Here is a 22,709-nt window from a genome sequence, read left to right on the forward strand (position 1 = left end):
TACATGAAACAGTGTGCAAAGTTAATACAACAAAAGCATAAAATGCAAGACTTCCTCCACGATAAAAAAAAAAGGGAGGACATCCTCTTGGGACAAGCACTGATATCTGGATGGGGGTCATACGCCCTGTGCTGCTGTGACTCCTGTTCCCACGCATGTGGGTTTGGAGAGGCCAGGCTCAAGAGGTTTGTGGCCGGTGTGGAACCCAGAATGCACTAATCCATTTCCTGCACTTGTTATGGTTTCTCCAGCAAAGGCCCAGAACGTTCCTGGCTGAGCATGGTGTCGGGGTATCTTTGCCTGGAAGCAGCTGTGTCAGCATGGGCAGGGCTCGGTTCAGTTCGGTGGGTTTCTCTGGCAGAGTATCCCCTGGCTTCTCAGCCACCTTTAGCTGTAGTCTTAATAACACCTCATCCATCCTGGTTAGCAGGGTATCAGACATCCTATGTTAACATGGGTGCTTGACACATTTAATATATACTGTCATGTGATACTTTGCAGTGCATTTGTCAGAATGTCTGATGGGGAATTTTATGAACTTTGCTGTGGTTTCTCCTCTTTTGCAGGGTTGTGTTGTGGGATTCTCAGATTCTGCTTCTTAGTTCTGTTTCAAAATGACGTGGCAGCTTTTGATCACTTAATACTTTTATGAAGTCTTAATGTTTTTTCATTGTCTGCCATACCACTTTCAGATTTTTCCTTTGGCCTTGATACTTTAGAGTCAGCTTGCCTTTGCAAACATTTATTATGCGTGTGGGTGAGCATCTGTGTTTGACTTTCCCTGTGCTTTTCTTTTTATTGCCATAATGTTTGCATTTTCTCTCATATGATGATCACCAGTTCACCAGTTTTCAGTGTTTTTTTTTCCTGTTGCCAAAATTCCACATTCACACTACATGGATCAAATGACTGTTTGCTTCTGTTTTGCAGAAGGCAACTGTTTCAAGCAATGAAACTACCTGCACAGCTCTGAAATACCAGCAGACACTAGCTGGTGAACGTAATGGTGTATTTAGTATCTCATAAGGAGCAGAAAACTTGCGGATAGAAACAGGAGGTTCACATCATGGATGTGCAGCCAAAAAATCAGCAGCATATGTGTGATGCTATCATGTCAATATGGACCAAAATCTCTGAAGCATGTTTTAAGCGCCTTGTTGAATCTGTGCCATGAAGACAAAAGCAGGTCCAACTCAGTACTAGCAAGGTGTACCTAATAAAATGAGTGTATACAAACTTTGAAGCAACATATGTATCTGAACAACATATTTTTCAGGGAATGGCTGTGCCAAACAACATTCTGGCCTTATTCCAGTGCATGACTCCATTGTTAGAGTCCAGGTGCTAAACTGGCCTGCAATCCAGACCTGTGACCCACTAAAACATTTGGTGCATTACAACATGAAAAGTAGAAGAAAGTTGGCTCCAAACTGTCACGCTGCAGAAATCTAAATCAAGCCCGAGTGAAAACACTTCACTTTTAAAACTACAGCAGCTGTTGTTTGAAGAAAATGTGACCATCACAACTATTTTTACAGTGTATTTCTGCCATGAAGATCATAATGAGTAGGCCTATACTTTTTTCAAGAAACAAAACAACTTCTTAGTTTCAACATTTTTTTTTGTATGCTGTTTAAGTTCATTTAGTTTAAATGATTAGTAAATCAAACAAAAAAAGAGTGTGTTTACTGTGTTCCTTCAGCTTCTGAAAGACCAAAAACTACTCAAGCAGGTTAAGTGTGTTGTCAAGCATGCAGTGTGCTAACACCTGCTGTAGAGAGAAGACAAAGATGGGAAACTACTTACTTAGAGTGGGAAAACCAAGCTATAAGACACTGGGCTTTTCTTTGACTTTCAAGGGCTTGTCTAGTAAAAATCAGGAAGTCAGTATTGGCCTGTGTTTTAAAGCCAGCTTTGACTTCACAGATGTGAAATCACTCATTTTAAATTCCAGATTTCATATCCCAGACTGGAGGCAGACTGGCTCAGTATTAAAATAGAAAACATTTTTGAGAGTTTAAATCTCCCCCCAACCAGTTGTGGCAGATGACCGCAGCTCCCTGAGCTTGGTTCTGCTGGAGGTTTCTTCCTGTTAAAAGGGAGTTTTTCCTTTCCACTGTCACCAAAGTGCTTGCTAATAGGGGGTCATGTGATTGTTGGGTTTTTATCTCTATGTATTATTGTAAGGTCTACCTTAACATATAAAGCGCCTTGATGCGACTGTTGTTGTGATTTGGCGATAAAATTGAATTGAATTCTAATTCACATGATTTTTGCTACCTGTTTATGACTAATTGTGAAGTGCAGTGACACTGATACTGTTAGTTGGCTAATTTAGCTCATTCTTCATCATTATTTTAAGTGAGGTAGCCTCACTTCTTTATGTGTTTATACATGAAAGTTTTCAAGTTATTTTAAAAGTCCCAGATTGCCCCGAAAGCTTGAAAAGCTTTCAGAGAGAAATTCCTGTCGTGACAAGAAGGTGAGAATGAAGTGTTTGTGTTGTTCTAAGGCAGGGGTGTCAAACTCAAATACACAGTGGGCCAAAATTCAAAACTGGAATAAAGTCGCAGGCTAACGTTAATATTTATTGAAATATATTTATTGAAATATATTTATTCCTCCAGATATAAGAATGAATCTTTTCTTATGGACTCAAACACGTTTTGCTAAAAAACTGAATATGGAACAAGCAAAGCTTAATACTAAACAATATATATATTAGCTGTATAATACCAGTAGGCCAGCTCTGATAGTAATTTGGTATGGCTTCGCGGGCCAGAGTTTGACACCTATGTTCTAAGGGCAAGAAAAATAAAGGCAGATGCTACAAATTATGACTCCCAAAACAAAATCCATAAATAATCCCGTATAATGTGATTTTTTTTAAAGTCAAATGTCAGCCAGTGACTTTTAAAACAGAATTGGATCTCTGTTGCATTTGTTCTAATTTTCTTTGTGCAGGGAGAGGAGGGTGTAAACAGAGAGATGATTTATAGACCAGGGTAAGGGATTTCCTTGTATCTGGTTTAGGGAGAAACTCATACCACAGGACAGACGGGAGGAGGGATAACACTTAATGCTGACTAAGCGGCGAGAACAGCGGGTGCTGGAGGAAAAAAGGGAGGAGGGTGGAGGTGATGCAGCTGGTTGAAAGTGAAGCGCAGGAAGAGGATGGATGTGTTTGGAGAAGAATGAGAGGAGCTCTGTGTCTGGAGATAAGGGTTTGTTAGTATGTGATGGTAGTAGATAATAGAAGGGGTGGGAGTTGTGACAGTATGAGATCCATCTGGACCGTTTGTCTGTAACACACGCGCACCTTTTTGAAATAAAAGCGCAAAGTAAAATGAAAAAAAAATTGCTGTAGTTTTTTTCTACAAATCCACTCTCTGACATTTACACTTCATCTTATCTCTGTTATGATTCAAACCTTTCAACCTGGAAACTCACTGAACCATCTGAATTTGAAGAAAAGCAGCGGAAAGAGGGAATGGCAGCCAACCACAGAGGAATTTTATGAACACATCATTTTTCTTTTGCCTTGAGCTTTCAACAGTACATTTTCTCAAGACAGCAGTGCATTTACACACATGCCACAACTGAGTATGTCAGTTTTATGCTACTTATACTCCACTGCTACACCAGTATACTTTCTACCTACTTTCAGAATAGGATTTTACAAAAAAGAACTTGATTGTTTTTAAATGATTTAAGTGTTAAAAAATCATTTTAAATTAGTCACATTTAAACTACCTCTTCAACTACTGATATTACATCTTAATAAACATCTCATTAGCAGGACTACACAAGGATGTGCACTCACAGGTCATCTTGTTAACTCAAATATCTAATCAGCCAATCACATGGCAGCAACTGAAAGCATTCAAAATAACTGCTGAAGTTTAAACTGAGAATCAGGAAGAAAGGTGATTTAAGTGACTTGTGCCAGACAGCATGGTCTGAGTATTTCAGAAACTGCTGATCTGCTGGGATTTTCCTGCACAACCGGAGTGGTCTGACAAAGAGAAACTATCCAATGAGCGTCTTAATGAAAGAGGTCAGAGGAGAATGACTAGATGGCTTGATAGGAAGGCGACAGTAACTCAAACAATCAAATAACCACACCTGTTTACACCAGTGTAAGCAGATGGGCTACAGCAGCAGAAGACCACATTGGGTGTCACTCCTGTCTGCTAAGAACAGGAAACTGAGGCCACAATTCATAAACAAAACATTGGAAAAGCTTTGGCAGGTCTGACGAGTTTTGAATTGTGCTGCAACTTTCAGATGGTCGAGTCAGAATTTGGTGTAAAGAACATGAAAGCAAGCACCGATCCAGCCTCGTGCATTTAGGTTGTACAGCCTGCCACTTTTTCATTAAGCAGCTGTTTTAATGCCGCAAAACTCATTTGATCTAGTGCTAGCTTAGTGCCCAGCAACAACCTACAAAGTCAGGATCTAGCTGAGGAATATAGAATGAGTCAGAGAGCTCAAGGGCCAGCAGCCTCAAGTACTGATGGAAACCAAAAGAGAGCTAAAACAGAGAGTAACTGTTCAACAGATGTTGAATTGGAAGTTGCTTTGATTGAACTTGATGTGCTTTTCTGACACCTTAGTAGCTTACCACAGTGATAGTGAAATAGTGATCTCTGTGTTTTGTTTGCTGTTTTTATTTCTAAATATTAATTGGGCTCAATTCCTTTTTTAACATAACTAAAGGACCTTATTGCACCTTGTGTTATGTATTGATATGTCGCTTCTGTGCTGAAAATGGGTCAGATTCCCTCTAATTGCAGATTTGGCCCTCTGGGGTCTGTAAATGCAATACATATATTCGGTTTTGACTAAGCTGGTCAGACTTTGGTTGACCTGCCTCATCAGTTGATCCCCTGAACTGTGATTAAGGTCACAGTACCCTCAAAAAGCGTCTTGAATATCTTTTTCTAGAAATAACAATTGGTTCCAAGAGATCCTGTAAACTCTTGTTCCACCTCCTCTTTCTCTCTCTGTTGCACCTTCATTAGCTTGAATAAAACAGCAGTAACATGACTCAGTGCATTGGATATAAAGTGCAGGCGTCGATCTGTGATGTTTTTGCTAGAGCAACACATGTGCGGGTAGTTAGCTGCTATTTTCAATCTGGACTGTGATCATCTGAGTGTCAGTGACTTTTCTGACTCACCTTTAAGAGTGAGGAAAAGCAGCAAACCCCACCGTGTTCCCCTAGCTCCAGCTCTCACACACCATAATAAGCCTGGTGTCCTTGAGGTGACCCATACGCAGATGTCAAGGAAGGGTCTCTGGAGTCCAGCACGGCCTGTTTTCTGTGCCTTTAAGGGGTATTTATACTGAGGGTCTGAGTCACAAATTTTGTAATTAAATAAAAAAGCGCAGAGAGAAGGCTTTCCAAAACACCTGTGTGTTCCTATAACGCCTCCAGTGAAAAGACTTATGTTAAAATTTGGCACGCTGCAGTTCTTTGTTCTGCAAGAGCCGTACTTGTACATAAGGTTTTACATTCGTATTCCCTTTCGTGTGCGTGTGTGTGCATTAGTCTGTGCATATGTGATTTCACTCCTAGAATAACACACAATATCTCACTTTTGCACTACAAACTGTTTTATGTGCTCCAGTCCCCTGTGTCCACAAACACTAAGATTTCTCCAGCACCTCCGGCAGCAGAACACACAGGCACACTTTTACAATGAATTTGGGAATTCTAATTTCTCCTCTTTTAGTGTAAGTAATAAAGCCCCCTAAAGCTCTTACTCTCAGTCCAAAATGTTGATGAAAGGAGGGAGAAATGACTGTGAAGGGTGCCAAGATCAACCCACAGCTTCCTGGTTTGCAAAAGGGAGTTGAAGCAGAGAGGAACAGTGTTCAGCTCCAAAGCCCTGTCAGATCCATAATGGCTTTCACATTTTCCATGTGTGAAGAAGACTGCAGACAGATGGAATTCACTAAATTCATTTTCTGGCACCTTTGCCAAATGCTTATCATGCATGCATCTTTGAATACATTATGGATGTATGGTGTGTGCTATATGCTGCAGTGCGTTTTCTGTTATTCTACAGATCACACAGCTGATACAGTTGAGTGCACTTAGATTGGCTTAGTTGAAAACAAAGCCAATCTAGGTATGTCTCTGAGTGTGCAGAAATGATGTTTGTAGTACTGTGAAAAAGTCTTGAGCTGTCCCCTCATTTCTTCATATTTTGACAGAAAAAATGGGAAATTGAAACCTGTGAAAACATAGAATGTAAGGCAAAAAAGGCATTTTTATAATATTTGGTATGACCATCTTAATTCTTCAGCACAGTCTGAACTCCTTTAGGTAGGTCTTCTTGTCATTTCTTTAAGTCGTCTTCAGGAAAAGTTCTCCAGGCTTCTTGAAGGACATTCAAAGCTCTTCTTTGGATGCTGGCTCCCTTTTGCTCAGTCCATGACTGATAGTGCTCCATTGTGTGTTTTTCGATCCAGGTTTGCTTTTACTGTATTGGCAGTGGGTTTGGGATCATTGTCATGTTAAAAAATGGAGCTGTTGCCAATCAGACACTTTCCAGATGGTATTTCGTGGTGGATCAAAATTTGACATTACTTTTCTGTGTTCGTAATTCAGTCAATTTTTGGCAAGATCGCCAATGGCTGAAATGCAACCCCAAAATATGACAGGACCTCCACCATGTTTTACAGATGGCTGTAAACACTGTGTTGTACTTCTTTCCTGAGCTCCTCCTCAATCACTGGATTCATCACTCAATAAAACATTTTGGCACTGATTTTCTGTCCAGTTCTAGTGTAATTTGGCAAACCTCAGCCTTTTCTTCCCATCTCTCTACTTTAAGAATGGCTTCTAGATTTCCACCTTTCCACTGAAGAGTCATTCGAACTGTCAACTATTGAAGATGATCTGTCTGAATCAGTAAAAATGGCGAACCTTCAAGATACTTGCTGACTATGATGGAAACCCCACCAAAAGAGAAACAGCACAAATACTCAATGGACCAGTGGAAGAAGATGGTCTGTTCTGATATAAAATCACATTGACATCCTGATGTGTGAGCTGAGGTAACTGCTGGATGGGAAGATGGCAAACTGGTGGAGGTGGGTTGATGCTCTGAGTCCCATTCTGCTTGAGTTTGACACATGCTGCCTATCTATGTATTGTTGCAGACCTCATGTACCCCTTCATGGCAGCAGGCGATGGGCCTCTTTCAGCAGGTGAATTTTATCACCATCAAATAATTGTATTTAAGATCCTTCAGATTTTCCACATCTTACTAGAAATGGGTGCTTCAAAAGCAAGTTGAATCCAGACTTGACCTGTTAATTTTCAGCTGCTTCAAGGATCTCCAGCTCATGTCTGAATTGAATTTAACATCTATGCAATTTATTGCAACCCCAGGCAGTACATCCACCTAATATTCTAAACTTAGGAAGATTGTAATCTTCTCTTTGGCTTGACAGACAGGTGTTAGCTCAATTATACAGGCATTGCTGAGTGTTATACTGGTGTAGCTGGTAGCCACTGAGTATATATTACTCATGTATGCTTTTTGTGTTGAATATTTGACGTTTGTATTGCGGTATGAAAGGAGTGCCAGTTCCCCTCTAAGTCCAGCCAAGCAGTCTCTACAGAGACTGATAAATTCATCCAAATCATCTCTTGCTGCTACCAACTAAAGTCCTCTGAACTTGAAGTAGACCTATTATGCCGATTTTCATTTCTGTATTTTCATTCTTGGATTCTGGAGGATCCTCGCATGATTTAAAGTTTAAAATAACCCTTAATTATCTTACATTTGGCTTAAGTGTCGTATACCTTGATGCAGCCCCTCTGTATATCCAGTTGTCTGAAACAAGATGTTTCAGCTCTCTAGATTTTTGCTGATTGTCTGCACCTCGCATTACAATCACTAGCATGTATCAAATACTGTCTAAGACCAGTACATGAGGGAAATGTAATGTTACTTGCAGCTGGACAGTGTCTGCAAGCATAGACCAAGGGTTTATGCGTAAAGGGCTTGCTGGATGAAAGACTCCTCTGTCAAGTGGTGAGGCAAAAAACAAATGTTTGGTGACTTATATGATGAAAGAGAGGGTCCACAGCAATGATAATTAGGGTTCTTTTAATCCAAACATCTCCAGAAGTGAATTCGTGTGAGTATATGTATATGTGTGTGTGGTTCGGTAAAATAACAGAAATTACAATTAGCAAACAATTAAAGTCAACCAAACTGGTCTAAATAATACAGAAAGGGTTGAACAGAAATGACTAAACACCACCCCCTGGTGGACACAAATGGGCTGCTGCACAGGGATAGACTCCATCTTTACTTTGGGCAGCTCAGTTCACAAGGGTAGCGCCATTTTGGTCAAATCAGCGTGAATATACAGTGTCTCGTGGCTATACAAACCGCTGGAAAACTCTATAAAGGCATCACACAATGTAGATAGGCAAGTGTATGATAAGTTACAACCATAGAACAAACAAATACAAGGCACTTACTTATCATTCACGCACACGCACGACACATGTTCAGTACAACAGCCCAGCTCCACCAGCGCTATCACGGTGAACCAGCGCAAACACAAACAAAGGATGGGAGGAATGTACCATCTTAGCAGTGGTTAGAGGGGGTCCGTGGAACAGTCTATATACACAAATCACAGGGGTTTTCTACAGTAATAGTAAAAAAATTAAAATTAAAATCATCCAGTGAGAAGCAGTTCAGTGGACAAAAATGTGTTGTTGATATCAGTTCAGAGGCAAATGACAAACTTTCTTCAAGCTGATGGTAACAATACAACAATATACAACCAAGGTATGCAGAAGAATGCATGACATGTTGAACTTTGAAGACAAATGGGCTACAGCAGCAGAAGACCATGCCAGGCACTGCTCCTGTCAGTTTAGAACAGCAAATTGAGGCTACAGTTCACCCAGGATTGGAACTTATCCTACTTTTTATCTGCGGTTCAGGCTGCTGGTGGTAATGTCATCATATTGGCACACTTTCTACCCCTTAGTACCAACTGAGCATTGTTGCTGGCCATGTCCATTATTGTGTGATCACAGTGTATCCATCTTGTGATAGCTGCTTCCATCGAGGTATAATGCCAAGTCATAAAGCTCAGATTATCTCAAACTGGTTTCTTAAACATGACAATGAATTCACTGTACTTAGATGGTCTCCACAGTCATCTAATTACCAGGCAGTCAATTCAGTCCAGCACAGATTTGGTAAAACAGAAAATTCACATCATGGATGTGCAGCTGACAAATCTGCAACAACTGTGTGATGCAATCATGTCAACATGATCCAAAAACTCTGAGGAATGTTTCCAGCACCTTGTTGAATCTGAGCCAATCTGAACGTAAAGGGAGGCCCAACCCATTGCTAGCAGGCAAAACAGAGAAAAGGGAAAAGAATAATAGGCTTAGTTTAAAAGAATGGATGACACTCAAAACCCTGGAAGCATTAGCATTGTCTGCTGCTGGAACTCAAAAAGATTAAATGATTAGGTAGGTTGATTATAAATTGCTTTTGGTCATCACATTTTACTGTTTGGAGTAATAAAATAGACACTTTGGTTCCTGGGGATCGGTTCCTTTATCCTACAGAGTAGACATTGCTCGCAGCACTTCTTCTTAATTGCTCTAAACAAACAGTTTTGTCAAGCAATTTAAAACCATTGTCTGGTGTTGATTACTGCATTCAGCAAATGGTATCACCCAGATGTCAGACAGCTCCTCCTGCCTCGTGATGTTTCGTCATAACTGCAGGCTACTCAGAATTAAAAGAGTGCCACCCTCATGTCTGGAGTGTGTCTGTCTAAACAGGGTTCAGCAGAAAAAAAGTAGCTCTTCCTCCTGACCAGGATGGCTTGCTGTCATTCGGATTGACATACCACACACCAGCATCCGACCACAGATGTTGCAGGCCACCCAGAAGACACTCCAACACTCACGAAGCAGCATTAACAGAAGGCATTTCGATTCCATTTCCACTTCTCATAGCAAACTATCAGTTCTTAGACCGACTCCTCTTTGAAATGTTGACTTTGGAGCTTTGTCAGGCTTTGGAGTAAAAGTGTACAACCATGTAATTGATCATTCAGCTTGTGGTTTTCTCTTTCTCTTATAAATTAACTGTTGTGGTGAGAAGTTCACATATGTGATTGTAATTGTGAGTTTTCCATTTGGGAAATTCATATTTTGATCAGGTATTCTTTTGTCCTCAGATACTGCTTAATATAATTGTAATACTAGTTTAAAATATATTAAACTAAAAGATAACATAACCATCAACTACATGACAAACTCACTTCTTTTTTGCCTGTTCACAAAATTTGCATGCAAGTCAAACTATACCTATATTTGCTTCTGAATTAAAACAATGGAAGTTCCTTTAAGCTCTAACCACCTGACAATACACAGACCACAGATCAGCTTATATTTTACAGCCCCCCCATGTTCCCTCAAAGCCACTGTTAAATGATAGAGATTCTAGTTACACAAAACCCTACAATCACAGAGCAGCTTCTTCCACGAGGACCATAATGTTATACAGACGTTACCCACAAGCAACACTAGTGGCTGCAAGCAGAAACCATCTGGATAGAAAATCTGAGTCCAGCGGGAGAGGAAGCATGACATGTGTCAATTAAAACCTGTCCTCTGTACGTATGGTGAAGTCAGTGGTGGATGTGGCCAGTGTGGTGATGAGCATGGCTTATGTATGTAATAAAACTGTCCCAGAGAGATTTTCCCTCAAATGCAGTTTCTGTCAAGTGTCCAGAATTCAGTCCTTTAAAGTTTGGTCTGTCAGTGCCCCAGCAGAAAAGGAAGTGTAGTTCAGTGCATTTATAGGTGGATGAACATAAAGCACAACATCATGGTGATTATTTTTAGCTGTCTGTTAAGCTGTGTCATACACTGGTTAATATTATTGTGCTGCAGCGCATTTATCTATTACTCTATCACCTGTTTTTAATACTGCTGCTTGCACATGCTGCAGTATTGTTCAACCTGTTTGTGCTGCTGGCCATGAAATGAAAAAACAAGCAACAGGCAAACGTTTGGTGTTCCAGATGTCCTTCTTCCTTAAAAAAACCTTCCAGTTAGTCCTGGGTAATCCAGAAGTGTTTCCTGGCTAAATGAGATATATAATCTCTCATGTGGGTGTTGGATATATATTCTGGGGCCTCCTACAATGGGAGGCACCCAAGAGCCTTGTGGCATCCTAACCAAATGCCATGTCAACAGGCTCCTGTCAACATGCAGGAATAGTGGGGCATAGTGGGTTTACTCAGAGATCCCTCCAGATGTTTCATCTCTTCACCAGGCCTTCACCAGGCTGAGAAACACCACAGAGGAAACTCATTTTGGCCACTTGTATTCACAGCCTTCTTTCAGTAATTACCCAGACTTGATGATCACAGGTGAGGATTGGGATCATCTGATTAATCGAAAGCTTTGCCTTTTAGCTCAGCTCTCTCTTCATTTTGTTGCCGCAACGTCCTCATGAATAAAATCCTAAGATATTTGAACTCCCTTGCTAAATGTGATGTTACTGTCATGAAATTAAATGCTTTGAGAACGCTTTCAGATTTTCTTTGAAGGCAAAAAAAGAACTGAATATTTTAGCCCATTGATGGATGGTTGCCAAGCAACCTGATGGCGTACTTGTATAATTAAAGTTTTGCTAATATAAATTAAATGTAACTGTTGCTAAATACAAATGATGCTTTAAAAGGGTGTTAGACATGCATAAAAACGAATTATTTTAGCCAGCTGTGTGCGGTTGCTAGGCAATGTGACATCATAATGTCTGATATAAACAACATAGTTGTTTTGGGTTATTTTTTTAGTATTTTGTGTGGAGTGTAATTCACTTTCCCGTTGTTGTTATTACCATTATCATTAAGGTGGGATGAGCAGCCACAGCACAATGGCACAAATTCTTCTTCTACTTTGAAGAAAAGATTTATTCCAAATATTTTTTGACTCTTCTCTGAAAGAGGGCATCTAGTGCCCATTAGAGGAATCGCATCTTTAAGCCACAGTAAGGCTGTGAAGGTTGCAGCTTAATTTGTTTTAATGCCCTGTGGAGTTTTGTTCTTATGACATTTTTAGTGTAACTCTCTTTGTGTGCATCCTTTGGGTCTAAATTTGCTTTTTTCCTCATGAAATATTTGCAAAGCTGATTTTTGATGATTTAGGAACCTGCATTGTTTATAATAATATTAAGTTTCATATAAACATGTATGTTTTGATATCAAGTAAATGTATCATGTCTAAACAACAAAGAGAATACATAGTTAAAAAAGTATTAAAGTAGTAAATGTGCTGTGTAAGATGCTTTTATATCCCATGCCAAAAACTCTGTCCACAAAAACCACCAGGGCATGCCACAAATACCATGTCGTGGTTTATTATCCCAGCTGCTCATGAGAGGAACACCATTGTGTTATTTATTTTATTTCGGTTTTTCTCAGACTCGTGACATTTAGCTGTGTATTTTTCTTTGAAGCGCTTGCCAGCGCTCCGTCAGCACGGAGGGTCTTTGTAGTGGGGTTTTGAGTGGCACCTGAATCAGCCAGCAGGGGACCTCAGCATTGATCGATGAGGATTTTGCAGGCAGAAATTGAGTTCCTAGTCTTTGCAGCTGAGGGCAACTCAGATCTACAAACTTCCATCAAAATGGAAAATGCTGACTGAAAGTGAATAACAGATTCTCAGTTTTTCCTCTATTGCAAAAGGGAATATGATGCAGAAATAAATGCTTCATGGTGATATTAATTACTTCACTTCTGACAGCTGAATGGCAGCTGACTGAACACAGACAGCCTTTGAATCTTTCGCTGAATAAAGTGATTCCTGTGTTATTCTTGTCCTGCTTTCCTGCATTCATACTTTGAAGTCGCTCCTCTTTTTGCTGATCGTGTTGTATTTCTTTCAAAGTTGAGCGTAGGAAGGCTATCAAATTCTGGATGCTAATGTGATGATCATTAACCAGTGGGCCACACACACAGACACACACTCATAAAACTTACTAGTGAGTTGCAGTGTTTGGAGTGCTTAAGCTCTGATGTTTTGCTTTGTAACTAGAACCCAAGTCACTCCGTGGGCCCCAAATCCTGGAGCCGAGTAAGTCCATACCCACTCCCCACTCCATTGTTGATGAAATTTCTGGAAAGACAACCTGTTTGTGTAACTGCAGCGAGTGCTGAGTCTCTGCAGAGCTGAGTGGGGCCTCTGGGTTCGTGGGAGGGGGTGAGTAGGAGAGGCCGTGGATGGTGCCGCAGCCTGCGTGCCTGTCTGACCGCAGCTCATCTGAAAACATTTTGGAAGTGTTTATTTCTCTACCTTTACTATCAGTTGGTGAGGCATCATTATCGTAGGATGGGTAAAGACCAGTTTGGCATGCTCATTTTTTAAGCTCTGTTGAGTGAATGAGCTTACTTTTGCACTGAAGTTGCACTAATGAGTATTTTTGGATTATAAATTAGTCTATATGTACTGGCAGAGAAGTCACTTATAATAATAAACTCAGCTCCGGCAGGGATTTTGATGCCTTTTACCTCTATACGCTTGTAAGACTGGGTTTGAAAGGGAAGTCTTAAAACTGCATTCCTTTTAATAGCCAGCAGAGGGGGCTTCTCTGGGAGTTTGATGGAAAATCACTGCTCACTTCATCTATGACCTGGGGAAACCCTTTCCTGAGGATTTTATCATCTCAATCTCTGATTTTAAGTCTCACAGAATAGAGCACGATGTTCATTTTGGTAATTATGGCCTCTTCTAGGGTTAAATAAACAACAAAGGAGGGTATAATTTAGGGAAGACCTACACTGTAAAAAAAGTCAGTAAAATATACAGCAAAACACCGTCAAATTCCAACGGTAATGGAGCGTAAAATCAAAAACTTCCTTTTACTGTATTAAATAGATTGAATAACCGTTAATTGTGAGACTGGATAAAACTTTGTTTTTTACTGTAATAAAATGTTGAAATTATAAATATTTTCTGTGAAAACAAATAAATATGCATACATTTTACAATTACATATTGTAATGTTGAAAATGTCTGAAAAACTTAGATTTTACGGTATTATTTGAGTAAAACTACATCTTTTGGGGTTGTGCACATTGGAATTCACAGTATAAAGCTGTAGATTTTTAAGCAAACAAAAACATTCATTTTTACAGAAACAAGATGTTAAAAAATAGGGTCCACCGTAATAATACAACCAGTACATACCATTAAAAAAAAAGCAAATATCAGCAGTGAAAGACAATAAAACTGATAGTATTTTTTTTATTTTAAAATTCAGATACTGATATACAGATTAAAAGTTAGGCCTGCAGTATATCATTGTTAACCTTCTGATAAAAAAATCAACAGCAAAAGAAGATGTTAAAAATAAAGTTTATGGTTGTGAATAAAATTGATTTCAATAATCTTTTTTAATTATTATTTTAAAACAACTTTATGTTGTTGTGTTTCACGCCATATTATCAGACCACCTTAAGTGGGTCGGCCTTAAATTTTGAATTTGTGTGATCGCTGTTGATTGGTAGCTAAACTGCTGGTAAACTGTGTACAGACGTTTTACGTTCGAATTGCAGAGAAAAAAAATCTGGTAGCAACATTGTGCAGTATGAGCGAACCATTTCACCAAAAAAAGGGGAAGCAAGGTAAGACGTGGCTGCAGCGGTCTGCAGACGTGACTTCTGATCAAATTCGAACCTCCTAAAGAAACAAAGAGCGACGTTACATTGCGGGATGACGTCACCTGAAAATGACCAATAGCGCGGCGCGCTGCTGAGCTGTGTGCCAACCGCTCTTTTTTTCATGCAGGAGACTCAAGTTGGCTTCGCTAACGGACACAGTTTTGAACTCGTATATTAGCGCCATTTATTGCTGCTTGGACCACAGCATCTTCGGAATTTGTAGACATCCTGGCAGCTTACAATTAGTTCGAGGTGAGGTGAGTACATGCAACTTCAAGTTATCTCTGTTATAAAAATCCACCAGCCCAGCGTTTATAGATAATTTTAGCAGTTCGTTTTTTATGAGTGAGGTTGTGAATTTAGTTAGCATTTGTGAGTTGAGTTAGCATTACTGTTGCGAGGGAAGCATTGCTCTGGATTAGTTTCTGTATATGGCGTGCTTAATTCGCTAGGGAGGAATTACCAAAGTACTTGGAGTTATGTTAACGTGTAATTTCTGTGGTAAGGTAGTTCAGTCATCAAGGGGCTACGTGCTTCATTGTAAACTGCATCGGAATGAGCCACGTTGTTTCTTTCGGTGTATTGAAGCAGGCTGCAAGCAGACATACACCAGGTATGGCGCGTTTAAGGCTCATTTTTACCGAAGACACTGCCCCCACCCATGTCACTGGTGTGGTGGTGGTTTCTTCGTTTACATGTGCAATGGCGATGTGTGAACGTCAGTGTCAGAACTCTAAAGAGTTAATAGCTCATCTGAAGAGCCATATTGTGGAAGGACACGTGGTCACTTGTCCAGTAAGAGGATGCACAAATACCTTTAGAGTTAAATCATCTTTTACTGCTCACATGTCACGTAAACACAGAGTTTTCAGACAGCAGCATTGGTGATTTATATAGAGAGTCTGCATGTCAATCATCATCTGTTCCAACCACATCAGATGACTTTGTACCCTTGATTTCCGAGCCTGCTGCACAGTCTATTACACATGAAGATAACATGGAAATGCCCCCTGAATTCTGTGATCTTTTTCTGAGAAACGTTTCACTATTCTACTTAAAATTGCAGGGTCAGTTTCTACTGCCTGCTTCAACCATACAGAACATTGTAGAGGAAATGCAGAACATGCATGAGTTGGGACAGACATACAGTTTGGGTAAACTTGCATCACTGTTAAAAGATGACACATCATTATCAGAGGAGGACATCAACAAAGTCTGTGAGTCTGTCAAAAGCTATGATCTTTTTTCTGCATGTCATACCGGGCCATTGAGGACAGTGCACTCCAGAGCTCAGATCTTTAAAAAAGCCTTCAACTATGCGGAACCAAAGAAAATATTTTTAGGGAGAGATGAAAACAGAAAAGATAGGTTTGCCTATTATGTGCCTTTAAGAGAGACTTTGAGATGTCTGCTAGAGTCTGATCTGTGGCAGAAATCAGAAGAGCCCTCTACTGAGCCTCCTGCTGATGTTCTGTGTGACATAAGTGATAGTAAGCTGTTTTAAATAAAATGATTTTTTTGGTCAAAACCCATTGACTTAATTGATTTCTATCCATTAACATCTTACATGAAGTATGGGTACCAAATGGTTCCACTGAAACACAGTGTGCTGTCACAATAATGGTGCTGTTAGTTTGGTACTTACGAAACACTGTATAAAAGTGTAGTATCAAGCAAGATCAGCTTCATATTTTAAGACCAAAGGTACCACTTGGTGTAAATTGACCTTTATTCACATTCTTTTATCAGACATCTTGGAAATGGGGGGCAGCATAAGGAGTTCCATTACTAAGGTGCTGCCGGACCTGTCTGCCTCAATCCTTGAAATTGTACTGGAGGCACTACAATCATTAGGAGTGGAGACATCTGAGAAACAAACCAGTAAGTATTATGATTTCATTGCACAATAGCCATGAAGGACTTTCTGTTTTTTCTATTATGCTTTGGCCAAGGTCCAAAAAGTACAATTAATCTATTGTTTGTGATATTGTTTTACAGCACCAAATATGGAAATTTCAAGCCAGGCCAGCATATCGTCTCCATCTGTTTTAAGGTTTAAGGGTGGTGGCACAGCTAAGACCCAAGAGTCTCTTTCAAGGTTAGTAAAGTAAACAGATTCAAGAAGATATTTTACACATTTCTTTGTCGTCTGTCTCTAAATCTTATTTTGTCTTTATTATGATTAAAAAGGTTTGTTTTGTTCCTGCCCTTTTCAGACACTGAATTTGAGCAGAAACCATAAGGATACTCAAAGGACCTGTGACTCTCAGGAAATGGTGAGATTTCAGGTCATAATCTTTTTTTTTTCCATTAAATTAATTTTCCTTTTTCCCTTTACAATATTGCTGTTTTGTTTTTGTAAACAGCATCAAATGAGAGAGACAGATGAAACAGTTTCAAGACAATGGCAGGAAAAAAATGCTGAAGATTGAAACAAACCTTGGCTGGAAATATTTGGTATGTGTTTTACCGTAAATCAAATTGTTGAAAAACATTCAGCTACACTGTAACACAGGGAAACTTGATTTGCACTTATTTTGTTACTTTAATTTCTTGTCTCATTATTTTTGTCAGTTATTATTGTTTATGGTGTATGCCCTTCTTGTTTTCCTTCTGAATGCAGAAGGTATCTAGCCAGTCCACAATGAAAGCTTCGTTGCACCCAATGAGTCTTCTGGCAGAAATGATGGCGGCTGTATTCTTTGGTTTCCCTAAACATCACACCCTGCCTGTTTATACGAGGCTCTTCAATTAAGTCTGCACCCAAAGATTCAATAAGAGGTAAGCAGTGGTATTATTCAAGTTTTGCTAAAGAAAGATGGACAGGAGACACTAATCTTAATCAGCCGAGCTCAGGTTCATGTCCAGGTGAGCAGTTTCATACGCTATAAAATGTAGATTGAATGATAGGTCTCATCACCATGCATTCAGCCATTAACTTCAAGTTCTATGATAAATCAATACGAAACTTAAATACGTTTTCCAACAAATTATGATTGTGATTAGGGCTGCGTTGTCTATGTATAACTTTTACATAAGTAGATTTAAAGTATAACTATTGCCAAAACGCAACCTGGGCTGTTTTTTTTGTTTTTTGTTTTTTTTACTGTATCGATTTTGATGTGCTCAAATTTATGCCCCGGCCCCCTAGTATTCCCATTCACTGGCTATTGACCACAAAACAAAATCACGGTCAATCTCAAAAACGGCTTGTTTGTCGTAATTATGCTTTTAGATATATGTTTGTCTCGTTTACAGTAAAAAAAAAAAAAACTGAAAAAAACAGCCCAAGTTGCATTTTGACAATAACTATCCTTTAAGAACTGTATATTTTACACTTAAGAAATCATTTATCATTAGATCTGGTTTTGGCAGCACGTTTTGTTCATTTCTGTGCATTTTGCTCAAGCACTGATCAAACTTTGTCCATTTTTTTTGCTGCAGAGGGGATCCTGCCAGTCCAAAGTGAACTCCTGATGGACATTGAAGTATTCCTGCAGAGCTTGTATCTTCAACACCATGCGCATTAGAAACTCCACCGAGTCCTTTCCTTCACCAAGGCAGGACCCAGTGACTCATTACTGTTGATAGGTCAGGGGCAGGTAATATTTTGTTTCATGTTTATTCATTCCTCCATGGATTACCAGCCATATATATGGACACATGCTGTATTCTCAAGATCTATGCTGTTTTGTAGGAATAGAGAAAATAATATGTTTAGTCTGTTTTCAAATGGTATGTCAAATTTTCTCATTGTTTATCAGTAATATTCTCTACCTTGGTTGTATATGAGCATCTTTAGATTTTTCTATATTTAGCGGTTGCAAATGTAAAATGTACGGTAAACCATTTATGTTCCTCATATTGTACTGTATTTTTAGCGGTAAAATACCGGCAGCTGTGGTTGCCAGGAATTTACCGTAAAATGTATCTGGTCAAAATAAAATGCTGTAATTTGTTATACAATTTCACTGTGTTTTTTACTGTCAAAGGTTTTAATAAGGTTTAACATATTTCTGTTATTTTTACAGTTATTTACAATAATAGGGTCTATCCTATTACTGTTAAATTAACAACAAATTACTGTAAATATTATTATATTATTACTTTTTTTACTGCAAATATCCGTAAAAAGCTATGGAAAGTTGCATTTTTTTACATTAAATTGCTGTATAATTGACAAATATATTTGGTTTTTTCTATCATGATTTTGGTAAAATAATACGTTGTCTACCTTAAAAATTAGGGTTACAAAACCAGTATACCGTATTGTCTTTTACAGATTCCACATTTTTTACACGGTATATTCCTGGCAACCACAGCTGCCGGTATTTTACCGTAAATTTGACAGATTTTTTTTTACAGTGTACCTGGTCATTGGCAAGTTCTACCATATAAGTGTACAGCGGTATTCTGCTTTCTTTAGATCCACCTCTTGCTTGTGACATCAGGTTTTAAAATATCAAGTTCTGTACTAACCAGTGGGTGACATTAATCTTGTATACGTAGTCTATGACCTCACTAGACACTCATCATCAGGCAGACAGAGGTAGAACAAGCAAACACTGTTGCCACTCACAAGCTCTTGTACAGTTTTTTAATCTAAATGTGGCTCTTGCTCTGTAAAGAACTTGCAATAAAAGAAAAAGAAGCAGCAATAAAGTTGAGCTGAAATATGTTTCATAGGGACAGCTGTCCTAAAATATCAGACAAGCATTTAGTGAAATCTCCAATTTGACTAATATTGAATATATTCAAATGCCGACCGTGTTAAACATGCAAAGCATTACTCCAGATATTGCTGTTATTAAGCTGTATTAAACCAAGCCAACAACCAAAGTAGCAACCACACAAGGTGAGTTTCTATCTCGTGAACACTGATGACCATCTAGCGGCTAATGCTAATGTCACTTAAAAGAAAAACAGTGGGTGGAGACCTTGGCACAACCAAAATGATTGCAAAACTGACTTCTCATTGCCTTTAGAATGGTTGCTTCAAAAACAGGGACCAGGTCTGCAACCACTCGTATTCAGTCACTGTCTTGCATGCATGAAGATGGCGATAAAATGGCTAAAAGTCTGCAATCAGTTTGTGATTAAATGGGGTCAAATTGGAAATTGCATGGAATCTGCTTGTGATCAATCAGCAAATATCACACAATTTTTGCCATTGATTGTAAATCTGTTGTTGTGTACATACAGCAGTAATTCAAAAATCCCACCACAAATAGTTGCATACATTTAACTACAAAACGGCATGGATCTTTTTGCCTTTACAGGAATATAACAAGAATGCAACTAGTCAAGTCGAGTCTCCTGTTGCACAACGATACATCACAGGCAAGTTGCATTATTTGGTGCAGACTGACCTTAACTATACTTGCAACATGTTGCCCATCTGTTTGTGTGTATAAACTCCAGCCGATTGCTGCAACTGCTTGCTTTTGGTTGCCAAAAGTGGAAAAAATTCATTGCAATTACTGAGCAACCATCAATTTTTCACTTTCTTTGAGTGTTACTTTCGGGAGTAGGTAAAGATCAAAGTAGATTGTTGAGCACCGATGCTCTTATTCCGTGTCCGTCGAGTGTGTAAACACTTCTACATAGCAACTTTCAAATTGGATAATTTCAGATTTTATTGTTTTCAGCTGCCACCAAATGGCCAGAAAATCAATCATTTCAGCTGCATGAAATGATTCTGCTTTTCATTCTGTCTCGCAGTCCCTTGAGACACGTTTCTTTCAGACACATTGAGACATTTTCTGAAACTGAAATGTTTTCTCTCAAAAGCGTGGACTTGATGTTATTGGTATTTTTCTCATATTAAGCCAAAATACAACTAGCTATCAGCAAAATGCATCGTGTCTGTTTCCTTTTAAATACGTCTCTGCATAACAGCAGGTCTGACAGATGAATTAGATGATTATGTGGAAAAAAATAGTTCCCTGTCACACCCCCATGGTGAGGCAACAGACTGATGGAGCCTCAGAGAGCTGCTGGGTGATGTAATCTTGGTTGCCTCATATTTTGACAGTGTTTTTTGTTAGATTTGAAACAAAGCTCAGTGAGCGATATCCTGCCACAAAGGCACCACTTTTTCCCCTCTCCTCCAGTTTTTACGTGGATGATGTGGCCGGTGTCATGGTCCCTGAGAGGTTCTTGGCTCATGGTGGTTGAATCTAACACGGATTTATTGGCTTTTAAAGGCCATCCATCAGTGCTTTCTCTCCACCTCTCAAATCTTTAAATCATCTGCCTCCTCTCTCACTCTCTCTCTTGCTCTTTTTTCCCCTCACATTTCACCTTTTCTCCAATTTCAGCCTCTCGTGACGAAGCGTTGGCCTTGTCCTCATTGTCTTTACTCCTCCTTTTGCTGTTGACCCAGTCACTGACAACTGTCAGCGCCTTTCCCGTATGGTTTCCATCACATGTAATAAAAGAGATGGAGCCTAAATCAGGCCACACATGAAGCTGGGATGGTGTTGGTTTCCTGCTGGGCCCCAGAGCCATCCCATGAACTCACAACCCTTTGGCCCTAATTCTGCACTTCCTCTGATTGCATCATTGGCAGGTAAAGCCTCAAAGTACGCACAGTGGACATGTTGGAGGACATAAGGTGTTCTCTGTGCCTTTAACAGTGTGGTATTAGGTGTAGAAACAAAAGGAAAAAAGCTTTTTGTGAATATTCTTTTGTTTGGTAGCTCATTAAACCCCTCCAAAATCTCCAAAGTTGAAGGCAACTGTTTAAAGCTGATTTGTTTATATGCAAGTATGTACATCAAGCAGGGATTCTTCTGCAGCTAAAAGTACCTGAAAGTCAGTTATGGCTACAAAAGCTGAAAGTCATGCACCAGTGCACTTGTTAGCGCGTGCACACACACACACACACACAAACACACATTACACACATGATTCAGTCCAGGCCCCCTCACTTTGCCACTGAGAAATCTGAGCAGTGCATGACTCATTCATTGGGCCATCATCTCCCTCCTGACTGTAAAACAACTTGGCTTAGATTACAGTGTATCAGAGATCTTGTAAAACATCTTATTTCTGTTTGAGTAATGAAGGGCAGATTAGAAGAAACAAAAAAACCAGGAAACACACGTATTGGCACGCAGTGAAAAATATTTTACAGTTTTTCATGGCTCATCAGTAAATTGAAATCATGTGTGTGTGTGTGTGTGTGTGTGTGTGTGTGTGTGTGTGTGTGTGGAAAAGGAGTGAATTGTCTTAGTTAGCGGTGTGTTTAAAATATAACGACCATGGAGCTTGAACAAGCATCTGTATATAAAAAGTTGGTAGTGAAAACACTCTTGAGAAGTGGCTTTGTCATTTAAGTTTGAATTTATCCAACATCCACTGGTGTCCATGCAAACTTTTAACTAGCAGAAGCAATATTGTACTCATAGATATACATTGGTTAGTGTGTATTTATGTCCTCTAACAAACTGATGCATTGTCCTAAACTAAGAGTTAATCCATTAAATCCGTTGTTTTAGAGGTCTTGTGGTGTGTACAGATGCAGCTTTGCAAAACTAACCTGTGATGCCATATTCTCCTGGCACCCCTTCCAAATAAACTGCCCTTGCTTTGTCTTTTCTAGTTGTATCTTTATGAACTTTAACATTTAACATGCTAACTGAGGCCTGTAGAATATGAAGCTTCTGCGTAAGCTGCTTTTCTGTTCTTTACACGTCTACTGCTTTCCCATGCTGCCAATCTCAGTACTGACATCATTGCTCTAGTCTAATCATCTTCTTGCCTGCCTTCTTTGAGCCAATCAGCCTATGCTTTACATGGTTTAAAATCTGTGCTCTCCATCATTCTCCCTTTCAGAGCTCCATTTGAGGCTCAGTCTTTATCTTCACCACAATTTCCAGCAAACTGCCAAAACCTCTGCTTTTATTGAGGTGGTCACACTTACAGATGATATGTTAATCAAGTGCATTTGACTGTCCTCTTAATTC

The 22,709-nt window shown here is 39.4% G+C and overlaps 1 protein-coding gene and 1 long non-coding RNA gene across 4 annotated transcripts in view; both read left to right on the forward strand.

Annotated features, from left to right (window-relative positions):
• LOC309714934 (collectin-12-like) overlaps positions 1–22,709 on the forward strand; it is a 50,205-nt gene that overhangs the window by 6,609 nt on the left and 20,887 nt on the right. The gene's annotated exons all lie outside the window — the stretch shown is intronic.
• On the forward strand, positions 13,875–18,230 carry LOC309714944. 3 transcript variants are annotated; one of them, XR_014279102.1, is made up of 8 exons: positions 13,875–14,703; positions 14,867–14,996; positions 16,489–16,620; positions 16,738–16,837; positions 16,956–17,015; positions 17,106–17,196; positions 17,363–17,520; positions 18,184–18,230. It is a non-coding gene; the product is annotated as an uncharacterized lncRNA (long non-coding RNA). The 3 variants fall into 3 exon arrangements; XR_014279101.1 differs by having other exon boundaries at positions 13,875–14,991; XR_014279103.1 differs by having other exon boundaries at positions 13,876–14,996.

This window comes from Aulonocara stuartgranti, assembly GCF_965226115.1.
Source record: "Aulonocara stuartgranti genome assembly, chromosome: 9".
Classification (NCBI taxonomy): domain Eukaryota; kingdom Metazoa; phylum Chordata; class Actinopteri; order Cichliformes; family Cichlidae; genus Aulonocara; species Aulonocara stuartgranti.